This window comes from Panthera tigris, chromosome A1 (assembly GCF_018350195.1).
Source record: "Panthera tigris isolate Pti1 chromosome A1, P.tigris_Pti1_mat1.1, whole genome shotgun sequence".
NCBI classification, from domain to species: Eukaryota; Metazoa; Chordata; class Mammalia; order Carnivora; family Felidae; genus Panthera; species Panthera tigris.
The window spans coordinates 219,616,597-219,636,967 of record NC_056660.1 but is presented as its reverse complement, the minus strand read 5'-3'; positions in this window follow the sequence as shown (position 1 = coordinate 219,636,967).

The window sequence follows — 20,371 nt, the reverse complement described above, 5'->3', positions numbered from 1 at the left end:
TTATTTTTGAAGTACACAATGAGTTTTTATGATATAATTGAATTAGAAAATCAGAGCGAATATCTTTCTCTTGTTATTTTATGCTTACCATGGAAAAAGTATCAGAATATTTGTGGAATTATTTTCATAGTATGTAGGCTCTGCAAATACTTAACATCAGGCATATAATTTAAAAAGTGGTTTTTTAAAAGTTTAATTCGGAGAAGATGTGAAGACAGTGTATACAGCTGTTACTTTGCTGTTTTTGAGTCAACCAGGTTTCTGGCATTGAGAAAGATCTTAGTTGATGTTATGGTAGAATTTGAATTTCTTATTGTATTTTTATATTAAATAGTAAAGCAGCTTGAATTTTTCATGAGCAAGTAAAAGTAAATCTTTATTTTCCAGCTTCTGCTCTGTAAAGACAGGGAACAGAAATTTAAGTTAAAAGTTAACTACTTGTAGTAATAAAATTAGCTATGTGTATGTATGTTGGGGGAGGTGCTTAAAATCCCTGGGGTGTCTACTTTTACTGTAATTCTTGATAGGAAAAATCTGGAATAATAATACAAATAAGGTGATACCATACTGATAATCATTTTACTCATGATTTGCCTTAATATACTTTTTTCTATAGTTTTGTTCAAAAAACCTTTATAATTCGAGAAAGCCAAGTAATAGTGACCAAGCATATCTTGCAAAATGCTTTTCTCCAAATTTTAATTCCTACTTCTATTGCATTTAGAAAACCCGAAAATGATATTTTTTGAATAAATTACGTTAAAATCCTATAATCTGTTTGAAGAATCTTGGAAGGCGAAAGAGAAACTGTGAAAGAAAGAACATTCATTGCTCTTTTTTTGCCAGTTATGTTTCAATATCTTCTAAGAAGAGACTTTGTAGCAAAAGCCCTGGATGTTCATTGTTCTTTATCTGGAGTCCAATTTTCTATTGGATTTCCAAGGTCATAAGGCTCTTATTCGTGTATAGAAGTTATTGTATGACATTGTTCACGCAAAGGCATCCATCATAACCTACTCGGTAGATCTGAGGATGACAGGTAACTTATCAGCATACACTTGACTTTCCTTTCACTGTTGCTGCCTGGCAGCCTCTGTATACTCTTTACTGTGCAGGTGTTTTCTTTTGGCAGACGTGTTCAGATAATAGAGCAATCCAATCAAAACATCAGTGAGACTCCCTGACAGAACATTTGCTGCTCTGGAAACATTTGCACTTACCATATGGCAAGGGCATCTTAGGCGATGAAATGGTGATTATTTGAGTTTCATTCTTTGAAAAGCATGCAGGATTTATTACGGTGAAAATGCACACATTTGTAGACAATTTATAAGATAGTAGCTCAGTTAAATCAAAGAGAAGTTTGAGTTTAAAAGTCTGTGATATTAAAGAAATGCCTTATCAACTTCAGTCATTCTTCTTTTCTACTTAAAGTATTCCCCAAAATATAATAATCTATTGTAACATTTTACAATTCCATATCATAAATTCATGCCAAGTTATGGTACAGTAAGAGACAATGCCAAAAAATGGCTTAAAATAATCGAGGTTCATTTCTCTATTAATTACCTGTTCATGGTAGGTCCGCTGTGGCTCTCCTCCATGTGGCATTACTCTCGAATTCAGGTGGAAGAATCCTATCTGGAATATATTCAGTCTTCAGGCAGAGAGAGAGGAGATACCCAGAGAATCTAAAACTGAAGCTTAAAACTTCTGCTGGGAATTGGTATATGTTACTTTCCCTACATTTAATTGACCAAAACAAATCATAGTGTAAGCCTTGTGCCAATGTTTCTGGGATGTTGACTCTTCCAAAGAGAAGGGTATATCAGGACTCATGTAAAAGCATAGGCCCATAGATGGTTCATGGAGTATACCGATTCCAGGAAAAAAAACATATCTGAAAGTGGGCAATTATGCAGTGAAATATAAGTTAAGCAATTTAAGTCTGATTTTGGACCTCAGCTCTGCTGTTTCCTTGACATGTGGCCTTGGAAAATTTGTCTATGTAATCAGACTTCCACCCAATAAAGGGATAAAATCAAACTGCAGTGACTATTACAATGGTTTACATTTGCATCAGACATACTTTTCAATTGAAAAAAGACATTTTTTGTGTGTTTGTGTTGAATCTTTGACTCAGAAATGAATTCATGACACTATTTCTGTATAAAGCCCTTTGAATTAATACAGATGTATACATCTGTATACATGCTTATATGTATAAGCATACGCATATACAACAGGTATGACAAATAGTATGGGTATCAATGGTTACACATATACCTAAAGTTTTAAGTAGAACTGTTGTCTACTCAGTGCACCTAAAACAAAAGAGGTTGGAATTGAATCACTGCAATAGTCAGAGAGTATTCCTTATTTTATTATTTTGTAGGATAGAAGGTATATCTATCATCCTACCAATCAATGGCCTTAGCAGTTTGGTTCTTTTAAAAGTACAGATTTCATTTTTTTTCAACCTTGTGAAAATTTTAGAGACAGAGATGCATTTTCATTCTCTTTGGTTCTCAAGATAATAAGAAATGAATAAGAAATGAGTCACCCAAGTTTATTTTTTTGAACAATAGTTCATAGATCTTAAGCAGTAATTTTATCATAGTTATATTTATTTGTAGAAATACCTCCACTCAGAGTTGTTCTTATATCAGTGTTGGGTAAGAGTTTTTTGTTTTTTTTTTTAAATTTGACCCTGGGATCATTTCCAAAATCTGATACTATAATGACATAAGTATGAACTTTGCCACATGTATTACTCAGCATCGCTCAACCATTATTATCTGATTTTTGAAAATTTATTCACACTATCCATATCCAGGAGCTTCACTTTATTTAAGAAATGGAAGAATTTGTAGGTACTATACATGATCCCTTTGATTGGGTAATTCAATCACATATGAACCATTCTCATTTCTCATGTAATAAATTGGTGTAGATTAGGAAATACGATGAAAATATAGAGTTTATTCTTCATTAAAAATGTTTTTGTCCATCTTCCCATTTCTATTTCCATTTTGGAGAAAGAGAGGAGAGAGAGGGTGGGAGAGAGAGGGAGAGATGAGATTATGGGGAAAGGAAGGAATGTACTTCTAATTGCTGTGATGTCCATAGATATTATGACAAGCCTGAGCTAAGTGGAGAGTGGAATTTCTCATGGAGCTACGTGGATGTGTCCCATGTAGTTGTTCACTGTGATCCCAGCACCTTGGGATGGGCCTTGTTATGTACTCATAGTGTCATAATTTCTTAAAAACATAAAATCTGTAAATGTAACACATTGCATCTACAAAAAGCTTTATACCAACGTATCTTTCCACATGGCTTCTCTTCTACTGTATATGCCCTCAGTTTGGTTGATGTCAGGGTAGCCAAGCCTCTTTTGGGGATTTCATTAAGAGAAAGTTGCATTTAGGAGACTATTTTTAATTTAGTTTGGGTTTTGTTGGATATAATTATGTATCTCACAATCATTGGCATGTGTATTTAAATTACTGTTATCCATTCCATCCTAGGAATATTTCTGACTCCACATTACCAACTCACCTGACTTCATATTGTGATACCAAACTAAAATAATTAGTTGTAATGTAAACACATTGAAAGCAGCTGGGTAGTAGAGAAGAAATATATTTTTAAATGTACTAGATCAGTAACTATGTCTGTGAAAAATTCTTCTTAAAATTTTTTTTAATGTTTATTTTTGAGTGAGAGAGAGAGAGAGAGAGGGAAAGTGTGAGTAGGGGAGGGGCAGAGAGAGGGAGACACAGAATCCGAAGCAGGCTCCAGGCTCCGAGCTGTCAGTACAGAGACTGAGACAGGTTTTGAACCCACAAACTGTAAGATCATGACCTGAGCTGAAGTTGGATGCTTAAACAACTGAGCCACCCAGGTGTCCCTGAGGAAAAGTCTTCTAATCACTAGTTATATAGAATTGTAAGCCTACAATGGTATTCTCATGAGTACCACTAAAAAAGGTCTTTCCTGTTAATTTCTCTCTGTCTCTCTCTCTCTCTTTTTAGTTGAGACAGCCATCAAAAATAGATTGAGCAGGGGCGCCTGGGTGGCTCAGTCCGTTGAGCGTCGGACTTCGGCTCAGGTCATGATCTTGTCCCCCTGTGAGTTCGAGCCCCGCTTGGGGCTCTGTGCAGACATCCCAGAGCCTGGAGCCTGCTTCGGATTCTGTGTCTCCCACTCTCTCTGCCCCTCCCCGGCTCATGCTCTGTCCCCTCCCCCCATCTCTCTCTGTCAAAAATAAATAAACATTAAAAAAAGTAGATTGAGCAGAATTCCTGTGTTTGTATGGCACAAATTGTAGCAAGCAGGAGGCATATCTATATGAGTGGAAATTTTTAAGCATGTCAAGGTATTAAGTATATTTTAGCACAACATTATTCATAACTAGTTAGCAAGCCACAATAAATTTCTAGGTAATCAAATAATTAATAATACTAAAACAAAAAAATGAAGTATCTTTATTTTCTTTATATTTTACACCATATTGCAAAATATTTTCACTTGAAGAAATTAGAATCATGCAGCCAAAAATATAGAGAAATTATAGGAGATATGTCAAATCCTTGCATAATAAAAACATCATACCATTATTTTATATTTTGTGATAATTTTGGTATTAGCTAACTTTTAAAATTCATAATTTATTATGATTTCTTTTTCTCAGTCTACTTCTGTATATGAATTTTATATTTTTAATTTGGTAACATTTTTCTTAAAGAAGGCTACAAAAACTTAGGTGTCACAAAAAATTCACCCATAGCAGATACCAGATTTTACCTCCATGTAAGATTTCCCCCTATCAGTTTAGATGCCTCCTCTCTCATCTTTCTCTAGTCTGGGTCCCCTGTGTTTAGAAGAGATTTTATGTTCCAGATACATTTTACTCTTAGGCATGTTTCAGTATTCAGTTTTTGCTTAACCTTTATTGCTAATACCCCTTTTATCATTTCAAGCAACTTTCATAAAATAATGCATATATGTATAAATTATTATTGCATGTTATATTTGTCTAATGTTATATGCAATGCTCGTATTTTGGTAAATGACATTCCTTCTTATAATTTTCATGCATAATATAGCATTTTAGAGCATTTCTAGCCAGAGATAAACTTTTTAATAATTAAAAAAAATTTTAATGTTTTTTATTTATTTTTGAGAGATAGAGAGAAAGAGAGAGAGAGAAAGAGAGAGGGTTGGGGAGCAGAAAGAGAGGGAGACACAGAATCTGAAGCAGGCTCCAGGCTCCGAGCTGTCAGCACAAAGCCTGACATGGGGCTCGAACTCACGAACTATGAAATCATGACCTGAGCTGAAGCTGGAGATTTAACCGATTGAGCCACCTAGGGCCCCTAATAATTTTTGTAGGTACACACTTGAGTGGTACAATAAATTGAGAATATTTTCCCATTTTTTTTCTATGTCACTGAGGTTATAGGGAAATGTAGTAAATAGAAAAAAGAGAAATATATTTGACAAGGCTAAATAATATTCCATAATTCTGTCTAATGAACTCCTTTCTTCAATATAGATTAGCCATTCTCTCCAGCAACTAGAATGCTCCTATCTACCCAGATAAAACGTCTTATTTCCTTTAACAGGTCTGCTGGAGGCACAGATGCATAATATCACTCTTAGCTCTCTTTTCTAGTTTCCGAAATGACTGTCACCTTCCATTTGTCCTTGATGTTTAATTATCATACTTCCTCATTTCATCACATTCATATCATGGTACAATTATCAAGTTTAAAGCTTATTTAATTTTGTAGCTTGGAAGCTTTCTGAAGAAAGAAGACCTTGATCTTATCAGTAACTTGATTCCAACTCACATTTAAGAGTCTTACTTCTTGAGAGGTTTCTACTGGACAGCTAATCTAACGTATGTAGATTCCTGTTATCCTCAAAGTATGACCCTTTACTAACCCTTGCCTCCTTGAGTTACACCTTTCCAATGACACCCTTCTTGCTGTGTCTAACTTTCTTTCAATGCTGAGATTTTCTGTCTGCTAAATAAAGTGCCCACATTAAAATGGATTACAAATTAATCTTCTCCAATAAGCCTAAAAATCTACCCAATAAACTCAAGGATTCATCGATGTTTTCTAGCAGGAATTGACCCAGAACAATCATATGTGCCTAAAATCACTTGTCAAGGTCTGGGAGGCACATTTCTGATATATAAATGCTAAGCATTCATCCTCTTTCATTCAATAGTTTACAATATTTTTCATGTTGGTTAGTTAATTAAATGTCTCTTATTGTAATGTTTTCTGTAATTAAGTTTGTATGTAGAGAATAAAAATAGTTTGTAGTGAGAGCTTTTATCAAGTAAAACAAAGAATTAAATGAAGTTGATCTTCAATTCCGTGTTAGGCTATCAATCCCAAAATTTTATACAACAAAAATGTAAAGCTTTGATCAGTACCATATACATTCCAACTACCCGTTCAATATGCATGAATTACACAGATATATCCTAGGAAAAATTATTTTATGGGAATTAAACTATGTTTTGTCCATTGTGTCTGCTAATTTTATTATTATAAAATTCTCTTATGAAGAGATTAGGTTTCTGGTCAGCCTATCTTTCCTCTTTATGTGACTTCATTTATGTGTTACATTATTTATCAAATATATTGGACAGTGCAATATTTGTGATTAACTGCTGAGTTATTTTGACAAGTGACATGCAAAATGCTTTTATAAAAAATGATTGTAAGGACTAAAATATCAAGGAAAAACAAACCTATAAATAAAATTTGAAGGATGATATGCTCAACTCACACACAGAGGGAATTTTATAAATTATTTTGAGAGAAAACTAATCATTCTTGCACACACATACTCACACACAAACAGGAAAAGAAAGAAAAGAAATAGTATATGCCTAGTACAGCTAAACTTATTTTATTTCCAGTAGGTTTAAGGACACTCATATACCTAGTAAAGACACTACTTTACAACCATAATTATGAGACATGGCTGTTTGATGATTATCAGAAGAAAAGAAGCTATTCTGATTTTAGTATTTGGGTTCATCAGTTTAGGCTAGGATCTTTTGATGAAGGATATTGATGGAAATTGCCAGATATTCGTTATATACCAGAAGGGACTTAGAATTTATGCTAGAGATTTTCAGCACCGAGAGTAGGAAGTAGTAGTGATACTTTAGCTATTTTTTTTCCTAAGTACATAAAGATAGTGTTAGCAACTTACTAGTATCTAAAAAACCTTCAGATTTAATTTAAAATTGCAGATGATAACTCAGTTATTGGAAAAATATTTCATAAAAAAGCAAATGCAACGAAAACAATTAGTCAACCCCCAAATTTATTAAATATCCAATTGATAGCCTAATGTTTCAAAAAATCACTAGTATACTCTAACTTAAGCATCTATTTATTGGTCTACAAAGTAGGCAGTTCTGACATTCTAACAGATGTGCTAAAATATTTTGCCTGTTCTGATAAAATCCTCTCAGGAAATACTTAAATATCATGACACATCTGCAGTCAAAACACAAAATCATTACGAAGAAGACAGAATGCTGGTTTCCAGATATTGTAGGGAGGAGTGAAAGGACAGAAATTGCTTAATGGGCAAGGAATTTTACTTTTGTAGTGACAGAAATTCTTTGAAAATAGGTAGAGGTGTTGGTTGCACATTATAGGGTGTACTAAATGCCACTGAATTATTTACCTTAAAATGGTGAATTTTATGTTATGTGAATTTCACAATAAACTCTTTCTAAAAATGCAAAATCCTTATCATATTCCTATGGTGCACCCAGAGTCAGTTGTTCCTTTGAGCGCTGGTTTATGTTGAGCCCCCTCACACAGGGCACTTGTTAGGACCAACTGCAGACTTCCCTTGCCTTTCATTAGGACAAGGAATTCTCCTTTTTCCTTTATGAATTCCTAACATTTAACAAAGATTTTTCTCTCCTAAAAAAAGGTGTGTGTGGGGGGGTGGTGTTTAACAAGGAATGAATGAATGAATGAATGCTATCTTATAATTTTGATATGATACTACCACCTAAAAACTCCAGGTATTTGTCTTTACAATTATATGCAAGTGTTCTAAATATATGTAATATATGTAAGTCTCTTACCATAACACAAGCAGAAAAAGAGAAAGACATTTTCTTATTAAGTGTACTGATTGTATCTCATTAGATTTGGACTTAATTTTTTTTTTTTTATAAAATTTTTTTTAAATGTTTTTATTTATTTTTGAGACAGAGAGAGACAGAGCATGAATGGGGGAGGGTCAGAGAGAGAGGGAGACACAGAATCTGAAACAGGCTCCAGGCTCTGAGCTGTCAGCCCAGAGCCTGATGCGGGGCTCGAACTCACGGACGTGAGATCATGACCTGAGCTGAAGTTGGACGCTCAACGACTGAGCCACCCAGGCGCCCCAGGACTTAATTTTTAAAAACATTTCTTTCTCGGGTCACCTGAGTGGCTCATAGGTTGAGCATCTGACTCTTGATTTCAGCTTAGGTCAGGATCTCACAGTTGTGAGATCGAGCCCTGTGTTTGTCTCCACACTAGGAACAGAGCCTGCTTGGGATTCTCTCTCTCTCTCTCTCTCCCTCTGCCCCTCCCCTGCTCTCTCAAAAATAAAACAAAATCTTAAAAAAATAGTGTTCCTTTCCAAGGATGGGCCCATTCTATATATATATAGAATATGTTCCATTCAAAATTCTTATTTATTTATTTTCAAAGGAGGGGTAGAAATTATGTTTTGCTTTTTCAAAAATGTTCTACCATTGGTAACTATTATATCGTTGATGCTCTTATAACGCAAGATAGAGACTAGAGGCACTAGAGGCAGATAAACTAAAGTTGAGACCCAACTCTTCCACTTCTTACATTTACAATATTGGCCAAGTTCCTTAAACTGTCTGTGTCAGTTTCCTCATCATTAAAATGGGTTATTAAAACATTTATTACATAAGGATATCTTGATGATTACAGGTATGATAAAATAAAATGCATGAAATGGCATTTAAAAAACAAACTATTGTTCTTTTTTTCCATTACAGATGTTGCAGGTTTAACACAGCATTTGTGAACGTGATTTAAGTATCTGGTTTATACTATTAGAAATGCAGTACCCCCTCTCTCCACCGCTGAAATCAGCATGGTTGAGGCAATATTCTCTAAAACGTACAGGTTCCCCAGTTTTACCAACTCTGATTGTATCTTTTTTTTTTAATTTAAAACCAAGGCAGTTAACATATTGTATAATAATGATTTCAGAAATAGAATTTAGTGATTCATCACTTACATATAACACCCAGTGCTCATCCCAACACCCATTAAGTGTCCTCCTTAATGACCCTCACCCATTTAGCCCATCCCTCCACCTGAAACTCCACCAGCAACCCTGACTTTATTCTATGTATTTAGGAGTCTCTTATGGTTTGTCTCCCTCTCAGTTTTTATATTATTTTTGCTTCCCTTCCCTTATGTTCACTTGTTTTATATCTTAAATTCCACATGTGAGTGAAATCATGTGATATGTGTCTTTCTATGACTGACTTATTTCACTCAGCATAATACACCCTAGTTTCATCCATGTTGTGCAAATTGCAAGATTTCATCCTTTTTGATGCCAGGTAGTATTCTATATATATATATATATATATATATATATATATATATATACATATCACATCTTCTTTCTCCATTCATCAGCTGATGGACATTTGAGCTCTTTCCCTACTTTGGCTATTGTTGATAGCGCTGCTATAAATATTGGGGTGCATGTGCCCCTTCAAAACAGTACCCCTGTATCCTTTTGATAAATACCTAGAAGTGTGATTGCTGGGTTGTATAGTAGTTCTGTTTTTAATTTTTTGAGGAACCTCCATACTATTTTTCAGAGTGGCTGCACTAGTTTGCATTCCCACCAACAATGCAAAAGAATTCCTCTTTCTCCATATCCTGGCCAACATCTGTTTTGCCTGAGTTGTAAATTTTAGCCATTCTGACAGGTGTGAGGTGGTATTTCATTGTAATTTTGATGTATTTCCCTGACGATGAATGATATTGAGAATATTTTCATGTGTCTGTGGCCATCTGGATATCTTCTTTGGAGAAGTGTCTATTCTTTTCTTTGCCCATTTCTTCACTGGATTATTTGTTTTTTGGGTGTTGAGTTTGATAAGTTCTTTATAGATTTTGGATACTAACACTTTATCTTATATGCTATTTGCAAATATCTTCTCCTATTCCACTGGTTGCCTTTTAGTTTTGCTGATTGCTTCCTTCTCTGAGCAGAAGCTTTTAGTCTTGATGAGGTCCCAATAGTTCATTTTTGCTTTTGTTTCTCTTGCCTCCGGAGACACATCAAGTAAGAAGTTGCTGTGACTGAGGTCAGAGAGGCTGTTGCCTATTTTCTCCTCTAGGATTAATGTGCCACGTTGGGAGCATAAATGTTTTCAACTGTTAGATCTTCTTGGTGGATAGACCCCTTAATTATGATATAATGCCCTTCTTCACCTCTTGTTATAGTCTTTATTTAAAATTTTTTTTTAACATTTATTTATTTTTGAGACAGAGAGAGACAGAGCATGAACAGGGGAGGGGCAGAGAGAGAGGGAGACACAGAATCTGAAACAGGCTCCAGGCTCTGAGCTGTCAGCACAGAGCCCGATGCGGGGCTCGAACTCACGGACCGTGAGATCATGACCTGAGCCGAAGTCGGACGCTTAACCAACCAAGCCACCCAGGTGCCCCTGTAGTCTTTATTTTAAAATCTAGATTGTCTGATGTAAGTATGGCTACTCTGACTTTCTTTTGACAACCATTAGCATGACAAAGGGTTCGCTATCCTCTTTCTTTCAATCTGAAGGTGTCTTTAGGTCTAAAATGGGTCTCTTGTAAACAGCATATAGATGGGTCTTTTTTTCTTATCCATTCTAATACTCTATGTATTTTTGATTGGAGCATTTAGTCCATTGACATTTAGAGTGAGTACTAAAAGATATAAATTTAGTGCCATTGTTTTGCCTGTGGAGTTGGTGTTTCTGGTGATATTCTCTGGTCCTTTCCATTTGTTGTTGCTTTGGTCTTTTTTGTTTTGCTTCATCTTTTCTCCACACAAATAGTCCCCTTTAAAAGTTCTTACAGGGCTGGGTTAAAGCTGGTTTAGAAAAAAATTAATAAAATTAAAAATTAAACAAAAAATCAAATAAAGGAAGCTAGGTCCTATGTGTGTTTTGGCCTGCTTGTTGAAAGAAAGTTGATGAAATAGAGAAAAAAGGGAAAGAAAAGAAAAAAAATGGTAAGAAAAAATTTAAAAATTTAAAAAAAAAATTAAATACTAAAATAGAATAAACTCCTTTAGATTTTGTTTGTCTGGGAAACTCTTTTACTATCCTTCTATTCTGAATGACAGCCTTGCTGGATAAAGAATTTTTGGCTTCATTTTTTTTATAATTCAGAACATTGAATATATCCTGCTACTCCTTTCTGGCCTGCCAAGTTTCTATGTATAGGTCTGCTGTGAACTTGATCTGTCTTCCCTTATAGGTTAAGGACTTTTTCTCATGGGCTTCTTTCATAATTCTTTTTTTTTTTTTTTTTTTTTTGTCTGTGTATTCTGTGAATTTGACTATGGTATGCTTTGGTGATGGTCAATTTTTGTTGAATCTAATGGGAGATCTCTGCTTCTTGGTTGTCTTTGCCCTTCCTCAGATTAGGAAAGTTTTCTGCTATAATTTGCTCACATAAACCTTCTGTTCCTTTTTCTCTGTCTTCACATTCCTATGATTCAGATGTTATTCCTTTTTAATAAGTCACTGAGTTCTCTAAGTCTTGTATAGTCCTTTTTTGCCTATGTTTCCCTCTTTTATTTCTGCTTCATTATTCTCCATAATTTTGTCTTCTGTATCACTGATTTGCTGCTATGCTTCATCCAACTTTGCCATCGTGGCATCCATTCAAGATTGCATCTCAGCTATAGTATTTTTAATTTCATCCTGGCTAGATTTTACTTGTTATATCTCCATAGAAAGGGATTCTATGCTTTTTTCAACCTCAGCCAGTGTTCTTATTATAGTGGTTTTAAATTCTAGTTCAGACATCTCACTTATATCTGTGTTGATTAACCCCCTTGCTGTCATTTCTTCCTGTTCTTTCTTTTGTGGTGAATTCCTTCATTTTATCATTTTGAAGGAAGAAAAAATAGTAAAATTAAAAATTAAAAACTGAAAACAAAACAAAAAATCAAGTAAAGGAAGCTAGATCCTAGGTGTGTTTTGGTCTGCTTGTTGAAAGAAGCTTGATAAAATAGAGGGAAAAAAGGAAAGAAAAGAAAAAAAAAATAAGAAAAAATTTAAAATTTAAAAAGCAAAAACAGAAGAAAATGAACAAATAAATGAACCAGCAAACAGAATGAAACCCAAATGAAGTTATATCCACTTTCCGCTAGAACTGAAACTATGAAGCACTCTATATTCTGTGTACTAAGCAGGTATAGTGACACGTGCTGATCTTCTAGGGGATGTGCTTTCAAGGCACAGTTGGGCAGGGCTTGGTGTAATGGCTCCTGTTTTCCACTAGGTTACTGTTTTCTTAACTTACTGGGGTGGATCAGTGTGGTACACATAAGCATGCATGAGAGAGGTGGAAATGGATTCGTTCATTTCCCTTGTCTCTGGAACAGGAAGTTCACTGACCCGATCAAACACCCCTCCTTTGTCTCAGGCCTCCATATACTCCCCATCTCTAACCTGTCTGCATCCAAGCTGCCTGTCTGCCAGGTGGCACCTACCTCCAGAAGTTTATCTCAGATGCCATCATGTTTCAAAACCCCACACTTCAGAGACCCTCACAGCTTAGACCCGTGCCAACGCTCTGGGGGAGGTTCTTGCTGAGGAATGACTGGGTGACAGCTTGCCCCTGAAAACGTTCACGTGATAGTGCAGTGGCAGAGGTTCAGAGATTGTGGCAAATGACAACATGCAGCCAGCATCAGGTTTCACCACACTCTGGCATCTTTGTTCCAATACCAGCAAATGTGGCTGCTCTCCAGGGTCTGCTGGGTCCTTTGCCTCCAGGGTCCATATGACCTCTACCAAATGCACTCCAAGCAGGGGAACCACTTCTCCCTGTGTGGCACTTGGACGCCTCAGACCCCACTCACCGCTGCCTGCTCCTGGGTATTCGCCCTACTTCCTCACCAGAGCAGCACCAGGCACTGAGCTCCGGAACTTCAGACTCTGTACTCCATTCTTTATAGAATATTGGTGGTATTGAAACCATCTCTTTGCTTCCAGTCAATGGTTTTGGCGAACAGATTTTTTGTTCAGTCTCCTGCGAGTGTTTTTACTCTTTATCTCTGTTTCTCCAGCTGCGCTTGGGGGAGTACATTTTTGCACAACTGATCCTGACGTGCTGCACTCTCCCCCTATCTCTTTGTCCTCTCTCCACAAAAACATTTCCCTATCCTCTATGGCTTTTCTCTCCCGTAGTTCACCTCTCTGTACCACGTACCTGCTGAGTTATGTGGCTCAAGTTATGCAGATTGTTGTATTAATCCTAAAATCAATTTCCTAAGTGTTTAAAATGGTTTGGTGCTGATCTAGTTGGTGCTGATCTAGACACTCAGGGTCTCCATGCTGATTCACCATCTTCCTAATTCCCCCTTGATCATGAGTATCTTGAATGCATTTCATTAGCTAGGATTCATTTAGTCAAGAAAATCAGTCTAAAACAATACATGAGGTACACAGAAGCTCCCTTTAATTTATTTCCTTATGAACCCAGTAAAATAACTTTTTGACATCACAAATTCATATGGTGGAATGAAGCTTTTTATAATGAAATCTACTTATGTAAAAAAAATAAAGCACAAATTACCCCAGGTACTAGTTCAGAGGACTTCAGCACTTTCCCTTTTAGTCTCATTAAGGAACTGTGGAGAATAGCTCTGAATATCTTAAAGATTGTTTTCTTTGTGCTTTGATCTGTATTTTTCTTTTTCTGTGTGACTCATATGGTTTTGTGTGTGCCAGTTAGCTAGGAAGTTTCTTTTTTATAGGTCTTTTTCTATATCTTCATCTCTGTTTATGAATTTACTCATAAGCCATATTTAAAACAATGTTTATCAATTTGTTTTAAAAGTAGCATGTTCCTGTTGAAAATCTTTATTGCTCTATTTTTCTTTACACTGGAATATTCCCCATTCTTATTTCTGTTTCTCCATGCAGTTGAACCACTTCCTTTCTACCCCAGCCATATCTTCTCTGTTTTTCTTACCATCAGATTCTTCTCATGGACAAGATTATGTATCTGTCTTATATTCAATGCTGGAAAGGCATAGAGTAATATATTTTATTTTTCTCTCCTTGGAGGTAATCTAAAGTAAATACCAACCACAAAGTATTCTCAGATTTATCCCTTTAGTCTGGTGATTCAGATAAAAAAGGAGAATGTATTCTAGTATACTCTAATCTTTTTATTTTATAAGCACCCCAAATGCACATAATAAAAATGGCATTTATTTCATTCATGACACATTACTTTTTTCTCTTATGTACAAGATGTAGCCTATTGACTCTATTTAATAGTAGTAACAATACCTTACTATGTTAACAGTATGGATCAAAATGAGAGCAATCTACTTCCTTGTGTTATACTAGTTTTATTCATTCCCATTATTTGTAAGATGTTGGCTTGCCTTCCTAATTTTATATATTTTATGTCATTTTTTTCAGTAATTTCATCATGAATTAAAATGATATATTTTGTAGAACATTATTTAAAAAAAACTAAGTATTGAGAAGGCATTTCACAATAAGAATATTTAGAATATTGCCCAAAGGGTGAGTTTTTAATTTAAGGGAAAAAAAGTGGGGTAAGAGTCCTGTAAATAGTTAATAACCCAAGTAATCTATTTGGAATCCTCTTTCCCAGTTTATTTCACTGGTTATCTGAAGTTTAATATTTCTGAGCTGTGCTTCTGATATTTTGGTAGGTCCATTTACATTTATACAGATGGGTACAGTCTGTTACAGTGCATTAATTGACATTGTGTGGTAGCTAATTGAAAACAACAACGAGACCTACTCATATGTAAGCAGAGCCAGGAATGTATAAACCTAGTCTCACAGAAGTTAGTTATTTCATTTTTTAAATTTTTAAAAAGATTTTAAAATTTACATCCAAATTACTATATAGTGAAATAATGCTTTCAGGAGTAGATTCCTTAATGTCCCTTACCCATTTAGCCCATCCCGCTCCAAAAACCCCTCCAGTAACCCTCTATTCCCATATTTAAGAGTCTCTTATGTTTTGTCCTCCTCCCTGTTTTTACATTATTTTTGTTTCCCTTCCCATATGTTCATCTGTTTTGTATCTTAAAGTCCTCATATGAGTGAAGTCATATGATATTTGTCTTTCTCTGACTAATTTCCCTTAGCATAATACCCTCTAGTTCCATCCACATAGTTGCAAATGGCAAGATTTCATTCTTTTTGATTGCTGAGTAATACTCCATTGTGTATATATGTGTATGTATATACATACATATACCACATCTTCTTTACCCATTCATCCACAGATGGACATTTGGGTACATATATTGTGTACATATATGTGTATATATGTGTATGTATATACATACATATACCACATCTTCTTTACCCATTCATCCACAGATGGACATTTGGGTTCTTTCCATACTTTGGCTATTGATAGTGTTGCTATAAGCATGAGGGTGCATGTGTCCCTTTGAAACAGCACACCTGTATCCCATGGATAAATGCCTAGTAGTGAAATTGCTGGGTCCCTTTGAAACAGCACACCTGTATCCCATGGATAAATGCCTAGTAGTGCAATTGCTGGGTCATAGGGTAGTTCTATTTTTAGTTTTTTGAGGCACCTCTATACTGTTTTCCAGATTGGTCAGATAGCTCTACAAAAATAGTTTACCATGGGAAATATCCTGGCCAATAAAGAATGACAAATCAGAGCACTATTTTGATATGACTAATTAATTAATAAATTTAGATAATGAGCATCACTAGCTGCAATAATCAAAGAAAGACACTTGGATGTTTGTGTATCTAATGGAGTACACAGTACCTATTTTAAAGTATTTTTGCCAAAAGTCTACAGGCAGGAAACATGCTGAAGGAAGTACTCAGCTGTAAACCGCAAATGTGTTATCCTTCAAGAAAGATGCGTGACTTCAAAGGCTGCTCAGACAGGACAGGGAAGGGAGCTGGAGGGGCTGCCATTGATACCATGGGCCAGAAGAGCAGAGTCTGCTGCATTCACAGGCAAGAAGGTGGGGCTGCCTCCAGCAGCCCAGAGAGCAGAACATCAAGCCACAAAGGATTATTTTCAAACCTTGAAACCTAATGGAACTTGCCCTGCTGGGTTTTGGATTTTCTTTGGACCAATAAGCTTTTTATTCATTCAGTTTTCCCCCTTTTGCAATAGACATGTCTATTTTATGCCTGTTCTGCCATTGTATTTGAGAGGCAGGCCACTTTTTTTCTAGTTTCATGGGTGACAGAGTTGAATTTCCTTCTTGATAGATCATATCCAAAGTCTTGTCCATACATGATTGAGATGATGAAATTAGGGACTTTCTGAGTTGATGATATGTAGAAGAGGTTTTGGATTCAGAGCTACTGCTGGCATGGACTAAGACTTTGAGGATATGGGAATAGAGTGAATGTATTTTGCATGAATTTGGGGAGACCAGATGTCAGACTGAAGTGAATTATATGGTGTTCCCTCAAATTTCACATCCATCTAGAACCTCAGAATGTAACCTTATTTGGAAATAGTTTTTGGTGATGCAATTAGTTAAGTTGAGGTAATATTGGGTCAGGATGAGCCCTGATTCCAAACTCTTATCTTTATAAGAAGAGATGAGGACACACAGAGAGAGTAGTATGTGAAGACGGAGGTAGAGCTACTGTGCCAGAAACCATGGAATGCTAAAAGATAACAGAGGCTGGAAGAAGTAGGGAAGGATTCTCCTCTATAGGCTTTGGAGGAAGCTGGCACATTGATTTTGGACTTCTGGCTTCCAGAATTGTGAAATAATATGTTTATCTTGTTTTAGCCACCCATATTGGGCTACTTTGTAACAGCAACAACAAATGCAAAATATAAATGTGAAAGTCATCATCCGAGTGATTATGTACAAGATTGTTTATAAATGTTATGAGTACTTGGGAAAGCGAATTGTGACCCACATTTTCGATTTGGGGAGCAGAGCAGTAATTAGCAGTAGCTTCAACACTGCACCAAATATAATAATTGCAATAATAGCTTTACAAATATCAAGTCACTTAATTTTTACAGTAACTTTATTTGCAAAGTCTTTGTTATGACTGCTGTATTTATTGGTAAGGAAAATATATTTCAAAAATAAAATTAATTATCTAAAGTCAAATAGCATTTTATTAGCAGGACACGGATTTAAAATCTTGTCTGTTTGACTGAAAATTCATACTCTTAACTACTAATTATTGTGGTATCAGTTTGGAAATATGAAGAAATATAATCAGTGCTATTGTAATAGTGTTGTGTGATGGCAGATGGTAATACACTTGTGGTGAGCGTAGCATAATATATAAACTTGTCCAATCTCTATGTCATACATCTGAAACTAGTGTAACATTGTGTGCCAATTCTACTTCAATTAAAAAAAGAACCTCACACGTTTAGTTCAAAACCAGGTTATATTAATTCCAAAGTTAGTGGACATTTCTATTTCCAAATACTACCTTGCAAATATATCCATTTAGAATTTTATTTTGAACTCCAGAATTCACTCTGTTATGGGTTGAATTATGTTCCTCAAAAATATCATAAGTTGAAGCTCTAATGCCTCAGAATGTGACTTTATCTGGGTACAGAGTTATTGTAAATGCAGCCAGTAAGATGAGATTTTTAGGGTAGGCCCTAATTCAATTTGACTGGTATTGTTACAAAAAGGGGGAATTTGGACAAAGATATATCTATCTATATCTATATCTATATCTATATCTATATCTATCTATATCTATCTATCTATCTATCTATCTATATATATATATGGAGAGAGAGAGAGAGAGAGAGAGAGAGAGAGAGAGGAAAGGATGGGAAAGACATGGGAAGATGACAGTCATTGACAAGCTGAGGGGAGAGTCCTTCAGTAGATTCTTCCGTCATAAGTCCTCAGAGGGAAGCAATTCTGTCTGCCAACTCCTTGATTTCAGACTTCTAGAGTCCAGGTGTGAGATAATAAGTTTCAGTTGTTTTAGTCACCCAGGTTGTGGTACTTTGTTATAGCAGCCCTAGCAAACTAATAAACCATCCATCATACTTAAAGAAATATTTACCATGGGACTATCCATTTGTGAAGAGTGGGAAACACTACATTATGTGCTATTCCTGACCCCTGACATGGACTCAGATCAGTGAAGTTTAGAGACTGTAGTAAACTAACAGTTCAGGAAAAACTGCATTTCTTAAGTCCTTTCAAATATGAATTAGGTCATTTTTATTTTATTTTATTTTATTTATTTTATCTTATTTTATCTTATTTTTTTTATTTTTCAGTTTAACATGGGAACATCATTTTCTTAACATTGTCATTCTTGAAATGAAAGTTTCTCATACTGTAATTCTTGTGAAATATTTTTTATCTCCATTATGTTCCATTCAACTATCATGATACTTCTTTTTAAGTGATATTTTCCTCAATCTAGTCCTCAGTGCTATTTTCCTTCATTGAAGTTTTACAGTTACTATCAGCTATGGAATTTATTTGTTTTCCAGTCATCAGTCAAGTGATTAAATGTTCTAGATTGTAAATGTTTGAGGTTTATGATGACCATCATAACCTGTCCATGCAAAAAGCCTGACTCATGGAGCATAATTAGCAAAGGACTTTATTCTTTTTCTCTACTGTTCATTCAAGTAAAGCCTGTGGATCTAGTTTTTTTTATACAACTGGGTGAAATTTGGGGCCAGCCTGTTTTTTTTTTTTTTTCATCATTCTCAAATAATAGAATATCCTTCTAATACTTATCATAAATACTTTTTTACAATTAATTAATCCATTCAACAAATATATATTACAGACTTATATTTATGAGATAATTTCTGGATGCTTGAATACATCAATGGAGAAATCCCTTTTTACAAGAAACTTATACATTTATGGAGTGGATTGTGGAGGTCTTTCCAGAATTTGGCTGTCCTTGGCAACTAGGTGAAAATTCCTAGAGGAATAAATAACTTGTTATTAATGGAAAGTTTTCTCTACTCAGGGTGTCATTCAATTAGAAAAAGTGGCATGAATACTGTCCCTGATTTTAATTAATCAATGATATAAGCATAGTTATGGAAGCCTTTCAGTCCAGATTCAACTCACTGGTCAGGTTTGTGATGAATAATGGAATTGCCCATCACCTGCTTTTTGCAGTTCAATGAGAAGTCTGTGAAATCACTATATATCCTGCTATATCCTGGGTTAATGTCTTGAGTCAAATGGAAAAGTAAATATAGATATTGAGTAGATCATCACTGGGCAGTTGAAAACAGACCCTAATGGTTTATAGGGTTAGTTTCACTGGTTGGATTTAGTAACCAGAGAGCATGGTGGAGGTCAATACTGCAATGAGATCATCTCTCTATTTGAAGTCCAGTTGATACAGCCTTAATTACATGTATTATGAGACAACATGAATGCCTGTGTTCCTAACCCAACAGCCAAATTAATCAGAATAGACAATTAAGAGTTGCATTCCAGAGAAAAATTTCCAGAAGCCACAGTGTATAGAAATGAAGCGTGGCTCTATATCCTTCCTGCTGCTGAAACCATTGTTGAAACATGGAAGATCCATGGAAAGAAGTCATCCGACAGATATTCTGGCAAGCACTCCATCACTGCTTTCTTAAAATTTCACTGAAGATGTAGCTTCTGAATTTTCAGAGCATTTATTTTGTACCCTCTGAAACCCAGCTATCTTGACAAACCCTCCAATGCACTTGCAACTTTCAGTTCATTCTATCCAATGCATGATGCCATCAATGTAATGGAACAGTGTGATGTTCTAGGAGATATGTAGACAGTCCAAACAATTTTGAATTATGTCATGGCAGATGACAGGAGATATTATACCCTCCTACGACAAAACTATAAATGAGTATTTTTGTCATCCCATGTAAAGGTGATCCATTTCTGATCCACTTTTCTGATGGGAATAGGAAATAATTCATTCACTACATGAATGGCTGCATGCTATATACCCAAGAATTTATGAATATGCTTCAGCACTGGTACCACCCTAGGCACAATAGATGTGATCAGAAATACTACT